Here is a 23,491-nt window from a genome sequence, read left to right on the forward strand (position 1 = left end):
TACTACCCCCACCAGGCCCCATGTGCGGCTCAGTAGCGGGCTCCTCCTCCTCTGTGGAGGCCACCAACCTGGATGTCTCCGTACTGTCTTCCGCCATTGCAAGCCCCTGTGGGGGCTCACCCGGCCCTTCCGCCACAGCTGTAGTGGCAGACGCTGCACCATCCCCTTCGCTCCCGGAAGATGGCAAGTCCTGGAAGGGTGGCTGGGCCTTGCGTCGCCGCCCAGTGGAGGCATCCATGCTGCTTGGCTCAACAGCGCTGTCTCCGCCCTCTTCTTCACTTGACACTGCAAAGAGGGAGACATAGAACACAAGCATCAGGGTACAGTACAATATTCACCTAGACAGGAAGCAATAACACAGGAGTGGCAGTGTCTAACGTCACTTCCATCCTGTCCCTCCACAACACATGGGTGAATGCACGCAACACACATGCATAAACAGGCACGGCGCCTGCAATCAACATCAGCATCCATGTACAAGGGCCTCTATTAATCCAAATGTTGCCTTCAAACTCATCTGCATCATGGCTCACACTGATCCCATGCACACACATCACCGGAGGGTCATGCATCATGCCTTGTACACCACAGACACATTGGATAGACACAGTGCATACAACGGTGACCGCACTGCATGAGTGAATGTACACATCATCACGGACATGTGTCATGAATCCATGGCGTATCAAAGTCACAGACACACTTCTCAGACACATACGCATGTGCACCATACATGTACATGACAGCAGCCCCCATCCCTCACACCCCCACCATGTGCAAGAACAGACACTGGCATGCTTTCATGTGTGCATTTGCCATACAGCTCCCCATGTTGCATTGGAACTCATGCACCAACCATGTGGTTCGCACATTACTGGTCTCACATGCATGAACATGATGTCCCTGCACACACACATTCATACATGGCCCATGTCACACATGCAGGCAAGTATCAGACTACTAGCACACTGCAACCTGCCCTGTCTCACACACCAATGCTTGGCTACTTACCGCTCAACTCCAGACAGGTCTTCCTCCGAAGGATCTGGGTGTGGAGTGCTGGACATATGTGTTCCAGGACCCTCATCTGGATGTCACTCATGCTGACCCAGCCCCCCTCCACGAGCCACCGGGCCTTGTGTAGGGTCCTGGACCTGAAGTCCTCCCAGCGCTTCTTGACGTGCTGAATGTCGCGGGTTGCCACCCCCTCTGCGTTGATGGCAACCACTATGTCGTCCCAGATCCTCTCCCGTCCTTCCTTGTTGGCGCATGATGTTCCGAAGAGGGCATCATACTGCCCCAGGACATGCTCCAGCAGGACACCAACTTCCTTCACACTGAAGCTGGTGGCCCTCTGCCTCTCTGGCTGGGGGTCGCCAGTGGTCTCAGATGGTGTTTGTCCCGACATGGCGACCCCCAAGGCAGGCATGGGTGGGCAACTGGGTCCTGGGGCTGGGCCGTGGAGCAATGGTATCCCAGTCGGGAGTCTTCTGTTCCAGCAGGGGTGGACACAGCAACTGAAACCCTGGCTGATGTGCAGGCACCAAATACCAGTGCACGTGGGCAGCAGGCAGGCAGGCAGCAGCAGATGGTAGGTGGGAGCGTGCTCGGGGCTCTGGGGGGTAGTAATTCGGCCTTCTGGGCAGGAGTGTGGTCTTCCGTGTGTTGTTGCATGGCCAGCTTGATACAGAGTGATTTGGCACGTGAAAATCTTGCACGTCAGCGTGTAATTCGAGGAAAGGCCCTTCACGCGTAAGCGCGTCAGCACACGTACACGGTTTCATTGGACCAAAGGCCCTTAGCGTGTAAGCACGTCTGATACGTGATGCGCGCGGGCGATTCCCATGTAACGTGGGCATAGTGGCTCATGGCGCGTGTAAAAACTGCACGTCCGCTTGTGAATGCGTGTAATCTGAGCAAGGGCCTACGCATCTGTGACGTGATGCGCGGGCGTTTCCCTCAGCACAGGTGCATATCTACACGTCCAAGTACTGCACGTCCTAGTGTCAGCTGTGTAATTGGAGGAAAGGGCCCTAGCGCGTACACGCGTAAGTGACGTTGTGGTGTGGGCCGGCTTAAAAGGTACGTGTAGGAACCCATTTGCTGGTACGTGCTTTTCGTGGAGAGCGAGTGGGTGAATTCTGTACTTCTTTTCGGTTCACACGCGATTACTTCACAGCGTTTCAAGTTCGTGCTCCCTGTTACCTCTGACAGCGTTCATTTTTTTTTTTGGGCCTGTTTCCTCAAACAGCGTTCACTACTTCTTTTGTCCTGTCTCCTCAGACAGCGTACAATTCTTCTTTTGGCAGGGTTTTTACCAATGCGCACACGCGCGTCTTTTTCACGTTCTTTTTCTAGACAGACGGTGAGTCGCGCATGTATTTACCAACTGTGCTTGCACAGTGTGTTACGTACCCCTTCAGAGGTCATTGTAGGCTGCGTGTAACACGTGTACGCTTATTTTAGTGTTTCTGGGTGCCACAGCATAGTGCGGGTTCATTTTTCCATGCATGTGGTCTACGAGGGGTTGTGTGCACGTTACTTTTTGTTTTCGGGGTGCCTGTGCGTTGCGTGAGACGTCATCTTCCCCAAGGAGGCACAGACAGCCTTGCTAGAGCACTAGAGTATGAATTCCATCTAGTACCGTACCCCTTTCACCCCCAATTGCCCAGGACAATTGTTTACTCTAACTCCCATACGCACAACAACATCAGTGCATGGTTGGGAGGCGACCAAGCGGTGAGGGAGGCAAAGGTGGCCGACCACCAAAAGGTGGGCATGGTGGGCGCGGTAGGGGACTTGGCCAGGATTTGCAGGGTGTCCCTAGACCCCCATGTGTGGAGGACCAATCAGGGACACCCATGCTCCCCCCCATGGTTGAGGGAAATGTGGCTGACACCATCCCAGCTCAGCCCTTGGGTGGACCAGCCCATTGTGGCACCTGACCCGGCACAGGATGACTCTCAGGCTGACTTCCAGGTCAGCAAGTCTAAGCCACGTGTGGCGGTGCAAATTGGTGTCACCAGGCCACGTGGATCTGGAGCAGCGATGTCATCTGTTGCCCCAGGTTGGGGAGGCTGCAGGGGCAGCTGCAGCTCTATCCACCCCAGCTCTGATTCTCCCAGCCAGGACAGTGTCGGTCCAGGTCCATCAAACCGACGTTGCCCCTGCCAACATCACACTTCAGCCAATGCCTGCACCAAGACCTATGGTCATTGTGCCTTCGCACACTCCCAGTACCCAGTCCACCGGCGCTTCTACCCCTACTGACCAGAGGGGTGCAAGCCATTCAGGCTCCGATCCACCTTTGAAAAAGAGGAAGAAGGGTGATCTGGCACTACAGGCTGAGACCCCAGACACGGCTACACTGTCCGGCACGTCAAGGAAGCCTAGCTTTAATGATGCCGAACTTGATGCACTTGTGACCTATGTGTCGGTACATAGCCGCAAAATGGTGGTGACTTCAGGGTGCAAGACCACACCTGGTCAACGTAGGGCACACTGGCAGGCCATCGCGGACCGCATAAGTGCCCTTGGATTTGTGAGGCGCACATCTGATGATTGCTACAAGCGGTGGAAGCCCTTGGATTTGTGAGGCGCACATCTGATGATTGCTACAAGCGGTGGAATGACCTGAAACGCAGAGCAAAGAACAAGCTGACCTCAAATCATGCTGCTACTCTGGTGACTGGCGGTGGGTCTCCACCAGAGGACTACGAACTCACTGAACATGAGTCTGTTGCTGGGACCTTCATCACAGAGGAACAGATCCAAGGCGTGGGAGAGCTACCTGATTACGACGCATTGTCCGCTGAGTGCCCATGCATGTGTGTGTAATCCATGTGTATGTTGTTCTGATTGAGTGCCAGGTGAGGGTGTGTACTCCTGAGTGTTATGGGGCACCCATGTGCTTCCTCCAATACATTCACGTGCCTTTGATTTGGGTATGACAGTATCCCTTCTGCCCACAGTAGCCAATTAGCCCCACATTACTGCTGTTGCACTTGAACTATCATCTTGCAACAACATTGTTCTGATTTTTTTCTATGTTCATTCAGGCTGATTGTTTAGATTATCCCATTTTTCATATGCTTTTTTCATCCCTAATGCCACATATGTGACATGCTTCTGTCATTGTTTACACCCCACATTGTGCCACTTTAGTTACCTGGTTATGTGAATGATTAGACCATTCAGGGCGAGGGAGTATTGGCCTGCTGAAATTTATTTTTAGGGCCTGTTTGCATGTGGAACATGATAGTTGTTTCCTGTCAGGTTGAATTGACCAACCATTGATGTGTACATCTGCCTACAATCACTGTCTTATTGTACACTGGATGTATTGCAGTGTGTGGCACATGCATATTTTGCAACACTATTCTGCATTAATCTTCTCATCATGTTTATGTGACATGGATGTGTGACAGTACTCATTCACTGACATATCGCTGTAGTTGTCCAATTTACCATGGCTATGCTACATGATATCTGTGTGCTGGCATGTGTCATGTATTTGTATTGGACATGCCACTCACAGGCTGATGTGTGATGCCAGTGCTACACAACATGCTGCAAATGTGTTGCTTTTCCATCTGGGTGTCCTCATTGTCTGCCTTTTTGACTCCCCTTCAAACTCATTGACAGTGGATGCATGCCAGGGTTATAGTCATGTGGGACATGTGTAAACCATGTACAGGATCTCTGTCTTGTCAGGCCTATGTGTGTGCTATGGTGCTCATGCCTGTTTCCATTTCTTGTATTTCATGTTTTTGGAGGTGACGACACACTTGATGCTGGTGAGGTTCAGGAGATGGTGCAGACCCAGGAGGATTCTCAGCCACGTCCAGGCACCAGTGGGGGACATGGTGTGCTGGTGGGTGAAAACACTTTGGTACTGCAGACCATGCCTGTCAAGGGGTGTCTCTGGGTGCAGCTCCCCAGACCTCTATTCAGGTGCTGAGTCGGATGATGAGACTTGTGTGCTGTCGCAGGTCAGTGCTTCTGGCAGGGATTCTGTTCTGTCCAACCCACCTACACCAGGAGTAGAACCCTCTATGGGGATGTCAGTGTTGGTAGGTCCGCCTTTGGCGGTTACGGATGCAGGGTCACACTCTACAGCATCTGATCCTGTTCCTGGGCCAGCAGATCAGAAGGGGAATGCAGTCCTGCAGCCTCAGTCAGTGCCAGCACAGCAAGGTGCAGATCGCCTTGCCCCGAACAGGTGTGGTGCCCGCCAACGCGGTGGCCGTGCGCCACCAGGCAATACTGTATGGGAAAACTCCATGTACGGTATGGCAACCCAAGAGGCAGCATCAGTAGAAATGATGGCTCAGGCAATGGAGAGGGTGGCCACTTCCATTATCCCCCCTGAAAGGCAGATGGAGCAACAACAGCAGGCACCAGACTCCATTTGCCAATCGCACAGGGAAGACATATTGGCGTCCAACAGGGACCGACGGGCGGCACTGGAGACTCTGCGCGAATCCATATCAATAGAGTCACAGGGCCACAGGGAAGCCCTGAGGGTAGAACTCCATAACCTCAGGCAGAGTCTGCTTGACCTTGAGGCTTCCCGAAATGTTAGGGCAGAACAGCAGCTGGAGCAGCTCACACGTTCGCTCTCAGCTGAGCTGCAGGCAACACATGAGGAGATCCGGGCATCCCGCGAGGCCATGCATGCAGAAGTGCAGGCAACCCGTGAGGTGTTGCATGGGGATCCCCGCACTTTAATCCTCCAGAATCAGACCTTTTAGACCCGCATGCTTGCTGCCATGGAGGACTATACCAGGGCTTTGCGTGGGCTGCCTCCCATAGTGCCACCACCTCCTGATGCAGCATCAGAGGGTGAAGAGAGCGAAAGCAGTTCCCCACTGTCGAAAGAGAAAGTATATTGTGCCTCCTATTGTACTACATATATTAATATTGGCCTATGCCAAGCTGCTCGAAAGTCGCTTGCGAAAGAAATCCGTTTTGCAAGGTCCTGACCTTAAATCCATGTAAGTCGCCATTTTAGGTCAAACCGCCATTTTAGGATTCGTTGTGTAAAAGTCACCCTGTGAGTTAAAATGGTGTACGATGTCATTCCAGAATACAACATGGCCGTCTTTACCTCTGTACATAGCTAATGTGTAACTTGCCTGCAGGCCACTTGTTGAGGTCGTGAACTGAGACCTTGTCCTTCGTTGACCTATGTGTAGAAGGATTACTCGGGCAATGAAACTAATCCACGAGCATATGTTGAGACAATGTATTCAAATACTGAACGAAGAACATCTGTTTAACTACATTGTATTAATGTTTAAGAAGGCCTGCATGGAAAATCTTAGAATACACAGTTATTGCATGGGCTTGTTGATACATGTATTAAAGGCAAACCAGTTATATGCAGTTGTTTGAGACTTGGCACAAACCCTGGATCGGTGATGTATTAAAAGGAATATTAACCCGAAGTGGGGCTGGACATCGCGCCCACCAAGTTTATAAAAAGTGAATGCATCCTAATGTACAACGTCTCTCACTGAACACACTGAACCACGCTGGAGTTTGTTGTGTTGTGCTGAGGGCCGATAGCTATCTGATTTTGCTCTGTTTTTGTAACTGGATTCAGTATAAAATAAAATACTTTGTATGTTCCTTTGTAACCCGTGTTCGGTGTATTTCCTTTTGGGATACTCAGCCTTGATATTTTGATTCTGTTTTCACAGTTGGCGCCCGAATAGGGACCCTCAAGATTGATGCTGGATTGTTGAAGGTTGATGCACGCTATCGGACCAGGATCGAACGGTGTGACATAAGGGGCCCCCTGAACGAGACGCGACACATCAGCAGCGCTGCACGACCCGATACTTGGACAATAAGCGTGTGGTCCGAGACGCCATCTTGACGAGGGTCCACTTATCCAGCTGGGCACATTTGCCGAAATCACCATACACGAGGTTGACGAGTTGACTGTCCCTTATGTCATCATTGGTTGTCAGCTGGTATGTGCCAGGGCTGTGTGCACCCCACAGGGGTGTGATTTTAGGTGAAGTAATTAGCCACCAGCTGCGTACGGGCTGCCTCACCACATGCCCTTTCCCCTCCCATGCGCAGCAGCCGTGCTTGTGGTTGGGGATGTGGGGGCACCACCATGTCCACCGGCAGGCCTCAGCGTGTTGCAACATTGTGCAGGACAAATGCTGCCACTATGATCCTGCACACTACTTGGGGCGCGTATAGCAGCTGCCCACCAGAGCGGTCAAGGGAGCGAAAGCGTGACTTGAGCACTCCGAATGTGCGCTCCGCTATGCCCTGGGTTGCAATATGGGCTGTGTTGTATCTTACCTCGGGAGGCGTGGAGGGGTTCTTAATTGGTGTCATCATGTGGGTGCTCAGTGGGTAGGCACTGTCCCCTGGGGAGGTGATGATGGGTATCATTAGTGGGGTTGTGACATTACTCAGTATCTGACATGCATGCATGTGCAGGGGCATTTATACTCACCAAGCAGTCATGTATCACCATGCCACCCAGCTTCTAGGTCCCGGTTTAGGGTTGACATTTTGTAAATGAAACTGTCATGGGTGGACCCTGGATAGTTGGCATATACTGAGGTGATGATTCCCTTGGCATCACATACTACCTGCACGTTGATGGAATGCCAGTGCTTGCGGTTTCTGTAGATGTGCTCAGTTGTCGTGGGTGGACGTAGAGCCACATGGGTGCAGTCAATGGCACCTAGCACTTTGGGGAAGAGTGCCACCCCATAAAAATCCTGGACGACAGCCTGCCTTTCGGCAGGTGTTCTGGGCAGGTATATGTGCCTGCGGACTGATGGGCGTGCAGTCATGATGGCCAACACCTGGTGCAGGCAGCGTGACTGTGTGGCCTGTGACACCCCCCCCCCACTATGGCACTTGTCCTCTGAAATGAACCAGTGGCCAAGAAGTGCAGTACATTGAGCACCTTTTCCAAGGGGCTCAGTGCTTGGGAGCACAGGGTGGGTGATGTGAGGTCATCCTCCCACTCACTCACCAGGTCGAGTATTATGTGAGGTGGGAACCTGTACCTCCCATACACCTGGTCATCAGGCATCCCAAAAAAGCTGATTTTGGGTGTAAAAATTCTGGCCCTGACTATCCTCCTCCTCCTCCTCCTGCGGTATCCCACAACCACTGCTGTGAGGAACGGTATATTCATCTTGGCGTCTGAGCTTGTTTGTTGTTTGCGCGCACTTTTATGCTGTGCGGGTCCACGTACGCCTGCTTCCTGCTGGCGTACGTGTTTCCGGATTAGCGCGTCTTTTTTGGCGCACGTGTTAGCCCCGTTCGATTCCATGAATAAGTGTTGTAGGCGCGCGTGTGGGTGTTCTGCGCATTTGCCTCCTGTACTTCCCCCGTGATGCCCACATTTTCACACGTTGTTCCCCATTCCGGGGTGTTACGCCTACTTTTGTTGTGTGTGCTTCGCTATGTGCGCTTTCGCTGTGCGCGTTGCACATGCTGTTTGAAGACGTGTGTGCAAGCGTGCGCCAAGCAGGATTTTAGTACACATCCATGGATTGACACGTGCACGGACTTCCATGAATCGCTGTGCGCGGGTTTCGCTGCGATTTTCACACTTGCTCTGCGATTCGCATGCTTTTGCACGCTTTCGTGGGAATTTTCGCGCACATTAATTCCATGAAGCGCCCTCCGAATCTCTTGTCATCAATGAATTCCAACCTACTAATATCCCTGGACGCTATCACCCAAAGATTAGGTATTTCCCCAAATAGAGCTTGTATATGTATACGATTCATGGGAAATGGACATCATTCTTGCAAAATATTCTCCAATAGTAATGTATGTGGTCTTGTACCCACTATGGTTTCCTGTTTCTGAGATTGTGAATGAGATCTAGCCACTATGAATATAGTCTCTGCAATATTGTACGATGTGATCTTAAAGGAGTCAATCCGCCTACATCATTTGGGCTGTGACATTACCCCATACACATCCAGATTAATTGAGTCCATGAAGTACATGGGGAATTTAAAAAATGCTAATACTTCTCGTGATATTATGATATATGTAAGACAATTTATGGACTCAGAACGGCACCCATCTAATGGTAAAAATGTTAAATATGAGGATTTTTTATGGATCTCAAGAACCTTGAATAATAAGCAGTCTAATACCTTGTGAAATCAGTCTAATCTTTAGTCCTACATTATTTATGAATATATGGAACATTGCTGCTAACAGATTATATTGTACTATTACATGAAACCTGGTAAGTAACCTGGCCAGAACGTCTGGTGGTCTCCTAACAGCAATAAGGTCACACCTGATGGGAAAGAATCATTGTGAGTTAAATATTCATAGAGGTGCTTTAGCGACCCTTGATATCACTTTAAAGAACATCCTGACCCGATGTTCTGTTGTCAATATTGATTGGCACAATGGTATTTTTAATGTGAAGATATTCCTTGACAAATTGGGTAAGTTTCTGCAAATGTCGATTAACAATAATGAGAATGTCTCTATTTTAACAGTGGGAGATTTCAATTTGATGTGTAATGATACAAACATTCTTAGTCAGAATACAGATTCACCTGATTGGCTTAGAGCCTCTATAAAGTAGATAAATGGTAAACAATGACAATTGAAATTATCATCCTTGTGTCTGAGGATGCTTAACGGTAATTTGGGTAAGTGTATTCCTGCACAGAGCACTTGGAAGCATGGTGAATCTGAGTCAAGTTTGGATTATGTATTTGCTGCTTATCGATTATTCAGTCTATGCTCACATTTTTAAATTAGGAAATCATGGCTTAGTGACCATAACATGATGAAGGCTGAATTTGAGTTGGCAATTGAGGATTGTGACTGTTTGACAGCTGGCCATTTAATTGTAAATAATGTTGGCAAAAAGATTAGATTAAACAATCTACAGACTGATAGATGTAATGATCAGATTAATCATTGCTGGAATACTAGTACACATGTTCTCAAAATTAGATATTTTTAATCATAATACATTCCACCCGTTTATTGGGGAGACTTGTACATATATATTGTTTAATGGTTAACATAGAATTCCAGGCTGATATCATTCTCGGTATCCAGTTAAAATGTTGGAAAAAAAATGTGAATGCAAAAATATCGAAAAAAATAATGGTGAAAAAAAATGAAAGTGTTTTTTTTTAATGTATGTTTTTTTGGTTTTAGCTAATAAAAATACATTGTAAATTTAAAAAAAACAAAATGTTTTTTTTGGCTTTTTTTTCGACATTATTGCATTTGAAAATATGTCATTCGACATATTAACTATAAACCATCATTCTCATTAACATTGTCACCACTTTGATTCTTCTGTGAATGAACATAAAAAGGAAATGTGACGTTCAATTAGACTAATAAAGAATAGTCAGGTGAATTTGCAAGTAAAGTTGCTAGGCATAAAAAGTGAAAAACAAATGCAAGAATTGCTTGATCAGTCATCGTCACATATTGTCACAAAATGATGGGGAATGGATGTTGAGAACACCCATCCATAAGAACTCGTCTGAGTCTTGGAAAATTAAAAATGGGTTGGAAAATTGTCAGTCACTGTCACAATTAAGTCCAGTGTCAGAGCTTGCTTTGGTTCATCATTTTGAGAAAATATATAAGACGGGCCATACAGATCTGCAATCAAATCATTTAGGTCATATAGAATCATCTAAATGGTCTTTAAATACTACTGATGAGATAATATATGATTTGATGTTGGCATACTTGATATTGGCAGCTTGCTCAACTAGAGCTGCTGGTCCAAATAACTTAAACAACCAAATCTTCAAGGCTGCGCCTGAGTAGGGGTTGGATATTCTTAGGAAGTTATTCATACAGATTGTTGGCTCTAACATGTTTCCTATATCTTGACAAACGTTGTTTGTATTACCAATATATAAGCGGGTGGAAGCAATAATCCATAAAATTACAGATCGATAATGAACATGGACGGGAACAGTAAGATTTGTGCTTCTCTATATTAACAGATCTGGAGGATTGGGCAGCTGAATTTAAGATTGTGAAAACACAAGTCGGATTTAGAAGATTCAAATAATGGTTGTATCAGAAGTTGCTTGCAGGACCTAGCCTCGGAAAAGAAATATAATCATGTATTTTCTGCATCTATTGATTTACGTGCACCCTTTCACTCTTTGAATAGGAACAAGCTCTGGGGTAAATTGGCAAGATGTGGCATTTCAGCCCGTCGGTTGAGACTACTTGTGTCATTTCACGAAAATGCGAAGATACAAGTTAGACTTCATGGTGTTTTATCTGGAAACTGATACTGGATTGAGGCATGGTTGCATGTTGGCACCCTGCCTCTTTAATTTGTATATGTCAGATATTGCGGAAGAAATATCGATTTTGGCGTTTGCAACCCAAAGATATCTCCTTTTAAATGTTATTGGATGCCTTATGTTGATTATTTCATATTGTTTGATTGTACTCAACATGGTCTCCAATATGTATTAAATGTATTTATACTTTATGCTAGGAAAAATTATTTGGCAATTAAATCGTCCAAAATAATGATTATGCACTTTACTTTGGCAAGAAAGGTGACAGATTCTACTTCGATTGTAAGCAAAGATAAAGTAAGAGTCACTGAAAAATGTGTTTATTTGTGGTTCTCAATTTTAAATAAACCTAGTATCATTTATATCATGGATTTTTAAAACTGAGCACATTTTCGATTTTGCCACTCATACGTTTTTATGAAGGTGAAGTGTCCCAAAACTCTTATATGGAATTGAAGTAATGCAAGCCTGGATTTTGAGGAAGCTTATTATTTGGAAGCTTTGATATGGATGAAAGTTCTGAACTTACCGTCCTGTGTACCTATCACAGCTATAAACATTAATTAGGATTAAAGTCATTGTTGATGAGAGATGAGTGGAAATATGTATTTTTACTGTACGCATTTCTCTGACGATCGCCTAACTTATTATATTGTGACGTTGAACAATTAATCCATGAAAAGAGGGTACAACTGTAATAAACTATGTAAATGTGTGTTCTGATATTTTGAAAAGATTGGGATTTAAAGACTGATGATTTGCACTTCCACTTGATGGACATTAAACTTTCTCTTTTCTCAAGAGACAGGAGGAATATGATAGATAAAATGCACAGTTATGATTTATTGGTGCAGCTGAAAAACTTTCATAAAAAGGTTGGTATTTTACCAGGATACCTCACTCTATTTCCTAATAAGAAAGGCTGTGTTGATTTTATGTGATTGCGTTATAATTTGTGGCCCACTCAGGAAGTTTTAGTGATAAGAAACCAATGGCAGAAGGATACGATGACACAACTACTATAAAAATAATAACGAATATTATATTATACTGTCTGGATTTGAGATATAACCGTTTCTTTATATTTTGGACATGTTATGTATACAACTTTTGATGTTTGTGAAACCTTATGGACCTATGTAATGAATGGGCATTTGAATTCAGTAATTATGGATGTTTTGGGGTATTTTAATTCTCTAAATATTAATATTGATGGCACTTGAAAAAAATATTTTCTCAGAGATTTCTTTTAATTAAAATGTTTTATTGCTTTAAAATGCCACGCAGTAGCCACAGCAAAATAAACTTGTAACATTACTATCGATATCCTAAACACAGCTGACTCAAGTCACATCTTACTATCTTACTATACATCGTAAAAAAAATATCACATATTCATTTCTCACAATTCATTCTTCTTCTTTAACACAAATTCAATCATCTTCAGTACTGCAATCACTAAGCTGTTTTTTTCTCCTAAAAGCACCCATTCCCACCATTGAATAGGCCTTAGAGTACTTTCACCCACTCCATGATCAACCAAAAAATAATTTCTGGCCTCGCTTAGAGAATCACAAGCGGTCACCCAATGGAACTGCGTCTCCACAGTATCGCCACCCTTGCAGAAGCTACATTAGGAGTTTTTAACGTCCAGCATTTTCCGAGCCCATTGAACTTCACCTGTGTCGAGAATATTCAACCGACATCATAGGAGCAGGTCGCGATAGTGCTGCAGCAGGAATTTCTGTGAATACTTTGGGAGTGAATTTAGGCCTTTCTTTTCTGCAATTAATTTGTCTTAATTTATCCCTGGCACATGTTCCACGGAATTAATCTAATCCTACTCTTGCAATTTCCTCTTAACTGCGAATGGGTTTGTGGCCAATTCACTCATTATTATGCCTTTCCACTCTAAGGTCTTTTCCACTTTCAGCCTCCAGTGAATTTGTCCTGCCCTTCTCTGGTCGGATAAAAACCACAAATGGAGCTATAGATGTTTCATACACACATTTCCTATACAGGGCAATTGACTTCCATAATACCAAGGATTCCAAAGATCATAATTTTAGCTCTTGCCTAATTGTTCCTATTGGCACCACATCAGGGAGTCTCAGCCCTGTGAGCCAGAAGTAACCTTCCAGCTTCTCCCATACTTTCCAGGACAAATGCAAGATGGCCTCTGCTCCATCAGGTCCTGCCGCATGAGATGAACTTAACTTACTTATCATCATCTTAGCATCAAGTTTGTCAAAAGCAAACTTCCAGATTTGGTACTGTGCCCCTCCACCATTTCTTGCCTTCCACCACAAATCCACAAATAAGGCTGTATAGTGGGAAACCCAAGCACTTTTCGACATCATGTTGATGACATTAGCAGATGAAATTAACTGCCATTATTGATTAGCTCCCAAAGATTCCTTGAGTTTTTAGCACAGACCACTTTCAATGTGTGTTTTGCGTCGTTCTTGGCTCTCACTATCTTTGAGGCAATTTGCCAATTCCTTTATTGCTGTTTAACTAACCAAATTCTCTCTTTTTTAAACCTGTCCCCATCCTTTCTAATCCGTCTGATGGACATCTGCATCATTTTTCTCCTCTTTACCAAGACTTGATCATACACGAGCATCAGCACCCTTTCTCCTTTATTGTTCTGACCTCCTCATTGTGAATGTTCACAGAGAATACCCAAGTACTCCACTCCCGTAGGGTCCACTAGAGTTGAATCCATGTATCGGCTTGCAATTTGAGTCACATCATGCTGTTTTAGTCTTAAGCGATTACCTCCCTATTCTAATTCCACTGCCCTAATTTTTTTCATCCCCTCCCCTCCTATGATGGAGATTGCCACCAGGTCATGATCGCTAAACTCCTGCATCATTATACTAAAGCTCACCGCCTTTTCTTTTAAGTTTTCTGACACAAAACAATAGTCGATACATGATTCATGCTCACATTTCCATGGTTTGGGAACTCCACCCCCTGCACACTGTCTAAGGCTATATCGCCAAATATTTAAGGATGAGTAATTTCATCTACATTGTGTTAATTTGGTAACAGTTTGTTGAAATATTCAATTAGAATATGATGACAGATTCTGATCAAACTTCGATGATGTCTAAACTTGTTTAATTCATGTTACTATTATTTCTACATTAATGTTTGTTAATCTTGTTGAAACAATTTAAGTCGGTTACCTATACCTAATTCTGAATATTGTTTACATGTTTCCACTAGATTTAACGTTTGATTTACATATATACAGCCCCTGAAGAAGAGAATCAATCTCGAAATGCATTGGGCAACTGCTGATTTTGGAGAAATAAATCCTGAACCAACCAACAATCAAGTCATAAGTCCCTTTTGTGCATATTAATGTATACAAATATGAAAAAATGATAAAGTTTTTTGTTACTTGTCTAGACTAGGTGATGTCCAAATCCTAGTCTCAGAATTGAATATTTCAACAAACTGTTATCAAATTAACACAATGTAGATGAAATGACTCATCCTTAAATATTTGGCGATATAGCCTTAGACAGTGTGCAGGGGATGGGAGTTCCCAAATAGGGAACTTTTTCTGTACTCACATTGTTCACGGCCCATATGCCAGGGTTGTTACCTTTCTCCCTTGCACCTTGACCTTACATTACAACTATATTAGTACTATTCACAAATACTTAAAATCTAACTACACCTTGGTGTGCATGGTGCTCAATTCTTGTTTGGCCCCACATATTTCCATGTGCACCTCACAGGAACATCTCCCAATGTTTGGCAATTGAGCATGTGCATGTCCCTCGGTCCCGCGTTAATCATCCACTCTCCCTCGTCTCGGGAAGATAGCTCAGTGACAACGTGCTCGCTGTGGAAGCAAGACAACATGGAACAAAACCAGTTCGAACCCTGGGTCCACACTTAAAAACCTCTGGGTACTAATTGTGTTATAAAAACCCAATCATATCATACCATAACATTCTGTTCACTCTCTTTCAAAGGGTGACCACTCCTACTGAGTAGTTTGATGTTTAGTTCACCACAAATAACAATCTGTGCATCATCCCTTTCCTGCATTGCTTCATCGATTGCCCTCTCAATAGACTCAATTAGCTTAGTTTCTTTACTCATATTAACTAGCCAACAGATGTTAATTAGAAGCAATGGCATTTGGTGGTCATTTTCCATTCATTCAAGTGACAGTATCTGAACATAGGGATTGGGACATTCTACGTTAACAGCATTCTAGCTCCATTTTGATGAGGGTTAAGAGACTGGCAAATGGCCCACCCGTTAATCAAGGGGTTTAAGTGGGCGGCGTAACATGAAGTGGTAGAGCCCTTAACCACATCTCTTGGAAACACAACATATCAAATTTTTCGAGATCAGAGATGTTTTCTGAAAAGAATATCAGAAACCCTCTTGTGTTCTAAGAGGCTATCCTTAGAGTCTCGACAACCACCCTATCATGTGTCTATTCTCCCTGAGCGCTACGCAGCACCCCCGCAAGCCAATGCCAAGATTCGTCCTCAACACTTGCAGCATTCTCCACCACTTCTTTCATCACACCGCTTTTTTTCTGATTTGCTATTGTGAATTTCAAATGTCTCAAGTCCTCTTTTACAAATGAGGCACACCTTCCATCAGGAGAGTTTGCTTTCTTCTTGGGCATGGTTTCTCCCTTTTTTTGAGCCATTTCCAGGGGACCCTTCTTTGTTATTTCCTTTGAAATCGTTGCTTCTCTCCAATTAGCTCTAATCCGTTCCTTGTAGTCACTTATCTCATAGCCCAATGGGAGGAATATCTCCTTAAGGGACATCATGTAATCTTTCTTTAACTGTGAGGCCAAATGTAATATGACTCAAACTGTCCTATTCTCCAAGACAAATCCCACAATGCTGATATCCCTCGAGGATATCTGGTGAGCCGGTAGAATACAGTTCAGCAATCTTAGGGAGTTTCTTCTATTAAGCAGTGAGATACTTGGGCCCACAATTATTATCTCCAGGTATATTTTAGGGCTGGTTCGCTGGGTAGCCTTAACATTTCCCTTGTGGTCATCTTTTTCCAATTTTCCAGGAATGCCCTTTATTTTCTACTTTAGACTTCTCAATTCTGCGTCTGCCCGAGCTTTAAGAGTTTCTTTGAGTAAGACCACCTTTCTCTTCTCCTCTAAAGTTCTAAACTCCATCAGCTCCTGTTGCCATGGCTGGGATTTCGATTTTTCACTAGGTTCGTGGATTGACTTGTGAAGGGGCTTTGCTTTTGGCTCTCAATTTTCGCCCACTCTGAATTACTGAATTACTGACCTCTTTCACATCTCATCTTCTTCAACTCGCTCCATTTCTTCTATGAGGTCACTCAAGTCCACCTCCGATATCTCCAACAATTCCTCCTCCACTTCTTGTTCTAATAAATTTGACGTCTTGATAACCAGTATTTCTTCTGGAAGGGAAAATTGTTTCCTAGCTCTTCTGGGTTCTGGCCTATTGTCTCTTGGCGAAGGAGAGCATACATTTCTAAGGCAAGCTCTTGATCCGTTCGATTTTCTCTTAGTTGTCAGTGGCATATTCTTGGACTTTTTTGTGCTGTTTTGGCTTTTCTTAGGCGTGCTCATCGGGATTGTACTCACTTCTGGCACTTTAGGTGGTTTAAACATGGAGAAGATGTTGCCTTCTTTAGGAATCATTTGGGGGTCTTGTTTATCCACAATGGGCAAGTTTGCCTCTATATTTATGGGCCGTTCTTTTACTACTTCCTGAACATAGGAACCTGAATTTCCAGACATTTACACAGCTTTAACATGGGACCTCATCCATTCACAATCTAATAACAATGCCTCCATCATTGAGGTATTGTGCGATGTTTATCTCCTGGCAAGTTCGCACAGGCGATTTGGCCAATTAGCCGAGACTTCAGCCTCTTAATCCATCCTGGCTTCCATCTTATTCGCCAAGGCTTCGAGTCTTATCAACTTGTTAGACACTCCCAAAATAAAGGAAGATTGAACCTGGAGGCGGGTGTTTACCGCCTCATATAACTTTGTGAAAGGCAAAAGATATGTTGTCAGTGAGGCCATCATAAGCTGCTGGAGATGAGCCCAATATTCTGTTCTTAGAGGGGCTTCTCTATTCCACTTATCCTTTCCCACATAATCCGAGTGATGATGAGAAGAGTCCGAGGAGGGGGTGGAGGCAATGGTTTCTTTCTCCTCAAATACTATGTCATCACAATGTCCCCCCAAAAAGGCTCAGATTCAGTGTGCTCCGATTCAGTGCCCTATCTTATATAGACTCATCTTCATATTCCTTATCAGGTGGTCTCGAGAGTCCCAGCTCCATAGTCTCCTCAATGTTGGACCTTTCTATCACGGCCCTATGTTCTGTCTGTTTGTTGATAAGCTGATTTAAGGTCCACAGGGTCATTAATGTCCCCCATTTGCAAATTTAGATAGGTCCTTTCTGCAGCTTCTATTTCTACCAGCAAGTCTGCTTGTTTCAATGATTGATCCAAAATGCACACCCGATCAGTGACAGGGATAAACTCAGATGCTTTTGTTGTGCAATTTTGATGGTCAAATATGTCACCAAACCTGCATTCTGGCCACCTTCAGGGGGACTTGGCTCCTCACGAAGACCCCCGTCTTTGTTCGTGCTGGGTTGCTCATCCACCACAGATTTCCCTTTTCTCATTTCCTCAGTGTCATATATTTTCTGCTTGTAAAACAGGCAGAGCTCATCCATTCTTTTATCCTTGTTCCAGTTATTGCTTGACGAGGAGCTAGAATTCAAACATATCCATTGTGGGCCCTCCTACATGTTGCCCCCATCCCCCATTCCTTCGGAGGGGTTCAGGACCTGTGGTTCCTTCTCTCCACACTGCCAGTAATGGCCACCTGAACCTCTACAGCATTAGCAGTTTCTGTAGTATCAGTCTGATTCAAGTTGGCTCTTTCTGCCCCGCCTCTCTCGCTGGCAGGGCATCATTCGAATTCACCCTTCCCCCCACCTCCATATTGGCTGGAGAATCCACAGTAAAGGGAGCAACTGGGCTAACAGCCCCAATGGAGATTTCAGAAACCACTTTCACTCCCAATATGTCCAAGCTCCCCACATCGTTCGTATTGGGCACACACACTTATCTGAAGGCGAGTTCTTGAACCAAGGGGACTCAATGGCCTCAATGGCAAGAGGCGTGGGCGGGCAGAGCAGTGCTCACACACCGCAAGCTGATTTTTTAAAGAGGCAGTGACAAGAATCCGCTGCACAGCTATGCGGCTTCATAAGAGAATAGGAAAACCAGCAGGTAAGCAGTCTAGCAACTCCTGCAAACTCCCACTTGGCTCCCACTTCCTCTGAGAATATAAGCACTTTATCACTGTATGATGTTAAGCAGAAATATTGTAGCTCTGAGAGAGAAGCTGCCTCGGGAAATGTGTCACATTAACCTTGCAATCCTTAGTTGATCATCAACTCTGAGGGCATTTTATGCTATTTTATGAAACGTTATTAAAATGTATACCCTGCTCCTCAACCATTTTCATGTTCTGCAGGCTCTCTGGTGGAACTGAATGAGAGGGGGGTGAAACATGTTAGTGGAGAGAGCAGGAAAATACAAGATAGCTTTGCTGTTCTGTTAATGCATGCAGTTCAGAATTACCCGGAAGCTGCGCCCAGGCCTGTTTCCAAGCCATGTGTGTTGAGGGTATAACAAAATATATGCCCAGATGGAACCTTGTGTGCCACTCTGCTGGGGTGCAATGGGCGTGGTGCTGATATGTAAGTGTGTTGAAACGTTGTAGAGTTTTGTAGTTAGATGAGTGTAGTGAGGGGTATTACATTTTGATGTTTTCTCTTTAAATCAAGACTTGCTAACTGGTTGTAGACCAAAAGCTAATATTACAGGTCATCCGAAGTGCAAACTAAGCATTTCCAGAAAACGCTGCTCAATCCCTTGAATCATCCTGACCACTCACTCTGATTCAGCAAACGCAGAGGCCAACACATTGCATCATGTTTTGGACTACACTTCCCATGATCCCTCACCATTGACTGTAACAGGTAAGAATGATGAGGGCTGTGGTCCAAAGCCTCTAGTGGCCAAAGGTTGAAAACCCCTGAGCTGGAGGATGAATCTTTTTTTGACCTCAAATGGACGTTCATTGATTTCTATTAAAATGAATCTCAAAACAATCCCATTGACTAACCATATAAAAATGGAAATGTGATTGTACTAGCAATGGCCATATTTTAACTCAGGAAACTTTTGCAACATTTAGTTTATAGAGTTTGATTACTTTTGTAATGATTCCTTTCCTGGCGAAACAGACATTGGTCTTTATGTCATGCTTTGTGCTTCATGCTTCTTGAATTTCCTATCACGTCTAGGGTGTTTAAGCATTGAGCTAACTCAAAGGTATCAAATAGAGGTGTAACACACCCGCTACACATTTTGTGTTAGTACTGTGATTTAAAGTAACTTGTTTGAGTGCGTTAGGTGGGTACTCGGGCTGCGCGCTTCAGAGGCGTTGCTAGGGGGGGCTAATGGGGCTATAGCCCCTGGTCTTTTGGTTGTAGCCCCGGATAGAATCTCAGGAGCTACAACCAAAAGGCCAGCTAGCCCCGAGACCCGACCGTCCCGACATTAGCGTAGCCCCGGGTCTTTATCAGACCTAGCAACACCGCTAGCGTGCATTACACCTCTATCTCCCTCCCACTTTCTGCTTGTTTTCCCCATGTGGCTTCCTAACACAAGCCAGTTTTCCTTTATTCAGTGTCAAATCACAGGATCCATGCCAACAAGTCATAATTGGTCAATTATACAGCTTCAATGCACAAAGATTACTTTCCAGCTGTGAGAAATAAAACATATAACATTTCAAAGGTTGTCACTGGTACAACCCCGCACACAGAAACATATATATATATATATATATATATATATATATATATATATATATATATATATATATATCTATATATATATATATCTATATATATATAAATACACACACACACACACACCCACACAAACTCTATTTTGCACACATCTAGTATCACAGCACCGAAGTGGGTTCTTGACAAAGTCACAAGGTATGTATACATACAGTGCAATGGATGATATTCCCTCAACATACAAACTCAAAACAGGAAATAAACATCAAAGTATTTATTTTTGATGTTTCTTCTCTACCATGATACAAACATGCACTGGTGCTTGTGCATCATCAAACATGCATACTGTGCATACTATGAACACTAAGAGGACTCCCCCTCTGCCTGACCATTGAAGTGTGTGGGTGCGGAGGTGACCATGGGGGCAGATGATAACCCCAACATCCATGATGCAGGTCCCACGTGTTGTAATCAGATGATCCCCTTGTCCTCTCCACAATAGCCTAGTCAGGAAGCAGGAACTCATCACAATGGTGCTACCGTGGCACCCATTCCTTTAAGAAACATACATAAAACTGCTGACTGTGTTAGTGCAGTTAGCAAACGTGTGGGTCCTTTTAGACAGACTAAGCGGTTGGAAAGTACTTCATGTTCTGCCTTGAGAAATTGCATTGGAAACAAAACAGTGACATAGCTAAACAATGTCAGGTCCGGAGAACAATCCATGAGGCAGCTTCCAACCAACTAACACCGACTAACCTTGCTGATGCCGAGGTTCCGCTAGTGCACGCATGCACTAGACTTCATAGCAATCCAACATAGCAGTTCATCCTCATACAGGCTCAGGCTTGCAGATGTGGGAGAACAGCGCTAATCAAATACAAACACATGAAACAGAATTCATTAGCAAACTGCCAATCCCACATAAGTAGGAGACATCATATAAATGTGCAGACCATCATAGGTATCTGGGTACAAGGGGAGGGGATGGGCATATGAAATAGAGCTCAAAGAGCACATATGTGTGGGTGTTTGGAAAAAAGAAGCTTGTGCACGTTTGGCATTGGTTGGAGGAAAGAGATACTGGAGACAGAGAGGATGAGGGAGACAGGTGGATCAAAGGAGGTGGTGGAGAGAGTAGGAACTAACCAGGAGGAAGTGAAAGGAAGAGTAAGTAGGAAATGGAGAGAGTAAGACCTAAAGAGGGTGAGGTCACAGGAAGAGCAAAGGAGTTGGTGGAGAGAATACGAGATAAGGAGGGCTAAATGACCAGAAGAGCGAAGGAGGTGGCAGAAAGAGAATGAGATAAGAAGTAGGGGGTGGACAGTGGAGTAGGTGGTGGAGAGAATAAGATCAAAGTAGGTTTTTAAGTTAGGCGCACAGGAGGAGGTGATTTAGGGAGGAGATGCGGGGAGATTAAGTCTATGAGGTGTTCGAGGATGTGAGAAGATTAAATAGAGGGGAACACATAGTCCACTCCTACAGGATGTGTGAGTGAAGTTGGGGGAGGTACAAGCATGTGTTTCCAAGTCCACAGGGGTATTCAGGAGATCTCAGAGTCCCCTTCACAAACCATCATTAGGGCAATGGAATGAAAATCCTTGAAATCAGGACCTTCGAGTTAGGGGAAGTACTGGAAGAGTTCCAGCAAGCATCTTCCTGTGCCTCTGCTCTAACCAACATCTGTTGCAGACCCTACCAGTATGCTACTGAAAACCAGAGGCTGACGCCCTAGCTGGCAAGAAGGTATGAGACTCTTAGCAAGCCTAATGTTCTTCTGTGTTTCTTGCATTGACAATGACTCTGATAGAATAAGGAGCCCGAAGATGACAGCCACACTCAGGACATCACAACACTACTGCTACGGTGATACATGCCTGAACTAACTGAGAATGAGAATGTGAATCACACCGGCAAGCAACGAGGAGAGACTTTAAAAGACAATCGATTTTGGTTAGCCATTCAGAATCTTTAAAAGAATGATAATCCTGAATACTAGTTTTGAAAATATTTTTGTTAACATATTTGTGACAGTGGTTAAGAAGGGAAAGTAGGCAGGCAAATGGGAAGAGGTTTGTTTTAGGATAGGGATAGTTACTACTCAAAGGGCTAATATATTGTGCTTCAGCTATTAAATGACCGGTAATGACTCTTGTTTAAGAAACCCTGAATGAATAGCCTGGTCCTATTAGCTCATGAGGATATGTTGACTTTCCACACATGCACTGAGTGCGAGCAGTCTTTTCTGGGTGTAGTCACCGTAGAGTGATAACGTACTTCACTAACACCTAAGATGGTTTAATGTCTCATTGGTATGTGCCGATAAAGATGAAAAGCTTGATCAGTGCGATTTTTTTGCTATGCATCATAGAGTTGCTTGTCTGGATATGAACTACCATTGATGCAAAGTTAAATGGGCTGATTAATATGCTGATAATGACGATCCCTAATGCATTCTCCTACATTCTTGATAAATCAATGTCATACATATGAATCAAAATACTAGTCTCTTACCTGAATTGCAAACTGTTCACCCATATTCATGCTAAAAGGGGAAAGGGGCCACATTGTCTACTGAACTAGATATGCCAAAACATATATTTTTCTTGCCTAAGGTTTATTCAATGAGATCAGCTTTATACAATATGATACTTAAAGTGACATCAGAGCATCATGATACACTAAAACATAAAGAAAGCAATGTATTTTTCATGTTCCTCTGTGGATTCATATAAACAAAATGAGTAAAGAGTAAGAATAGTCTAGCGTTAATCCCACATGATATTACAGATTATGGCAGTGACTGAAGAATCAAGCTACTACAGGATCAAGTCTGAAGAGGTCAGCTAAGGGGAAGTTCCAGCTAACATATGAGCAACGCAGAGGATAAATAACATGACAGTGCTGAATTGGTCTCAGAGAGAGGACTGAGACAGAAGATGAAAGAGCGAAGGTGAGACATTTTCATTCAATTAAAAAAGACATAGATGAAGTCACAGGATGATGTCTATTGCAGAAGACTCACACAGTCTACCACACCACTGCAGTCTTTACTGGGTATCTTCATGGACTGATAGGTAGAGCTGAGCTGAGTTCCCCATACCTTTTGATTCTAGCATAATGGTTTTGGTCCCCTTCTTCACCTCTCATATGCTCTGGAAATCTCCCTACTGTGTGCTTGTTCCTTCTCCCATCCTTTACAATTGCTTTGGGCCAACTGGGCCCCTTCAAACCTTCCAGTTGTTTCTTTGTAAAGATAGTATCTCTGAGTATTCCTGATGTTCTCCTACT

Source organism: Ambystoma mexicanum, chromosome 9, assembly GCF_040938575.1.
Source record: "Ambystoma mexicanum isolate Mex_15411 chromosome 9, UKY_AmexF1_1, whole genome shotgun sequence".
In the NCBI taxonomy this organism is placed as follows: domain Eukaryota; kingdom Metazoa; phylum Chordata; class Amphibia; order Caudata; family Ambystomatidae; genus Ambystoma; species Ambystoma mexicanum.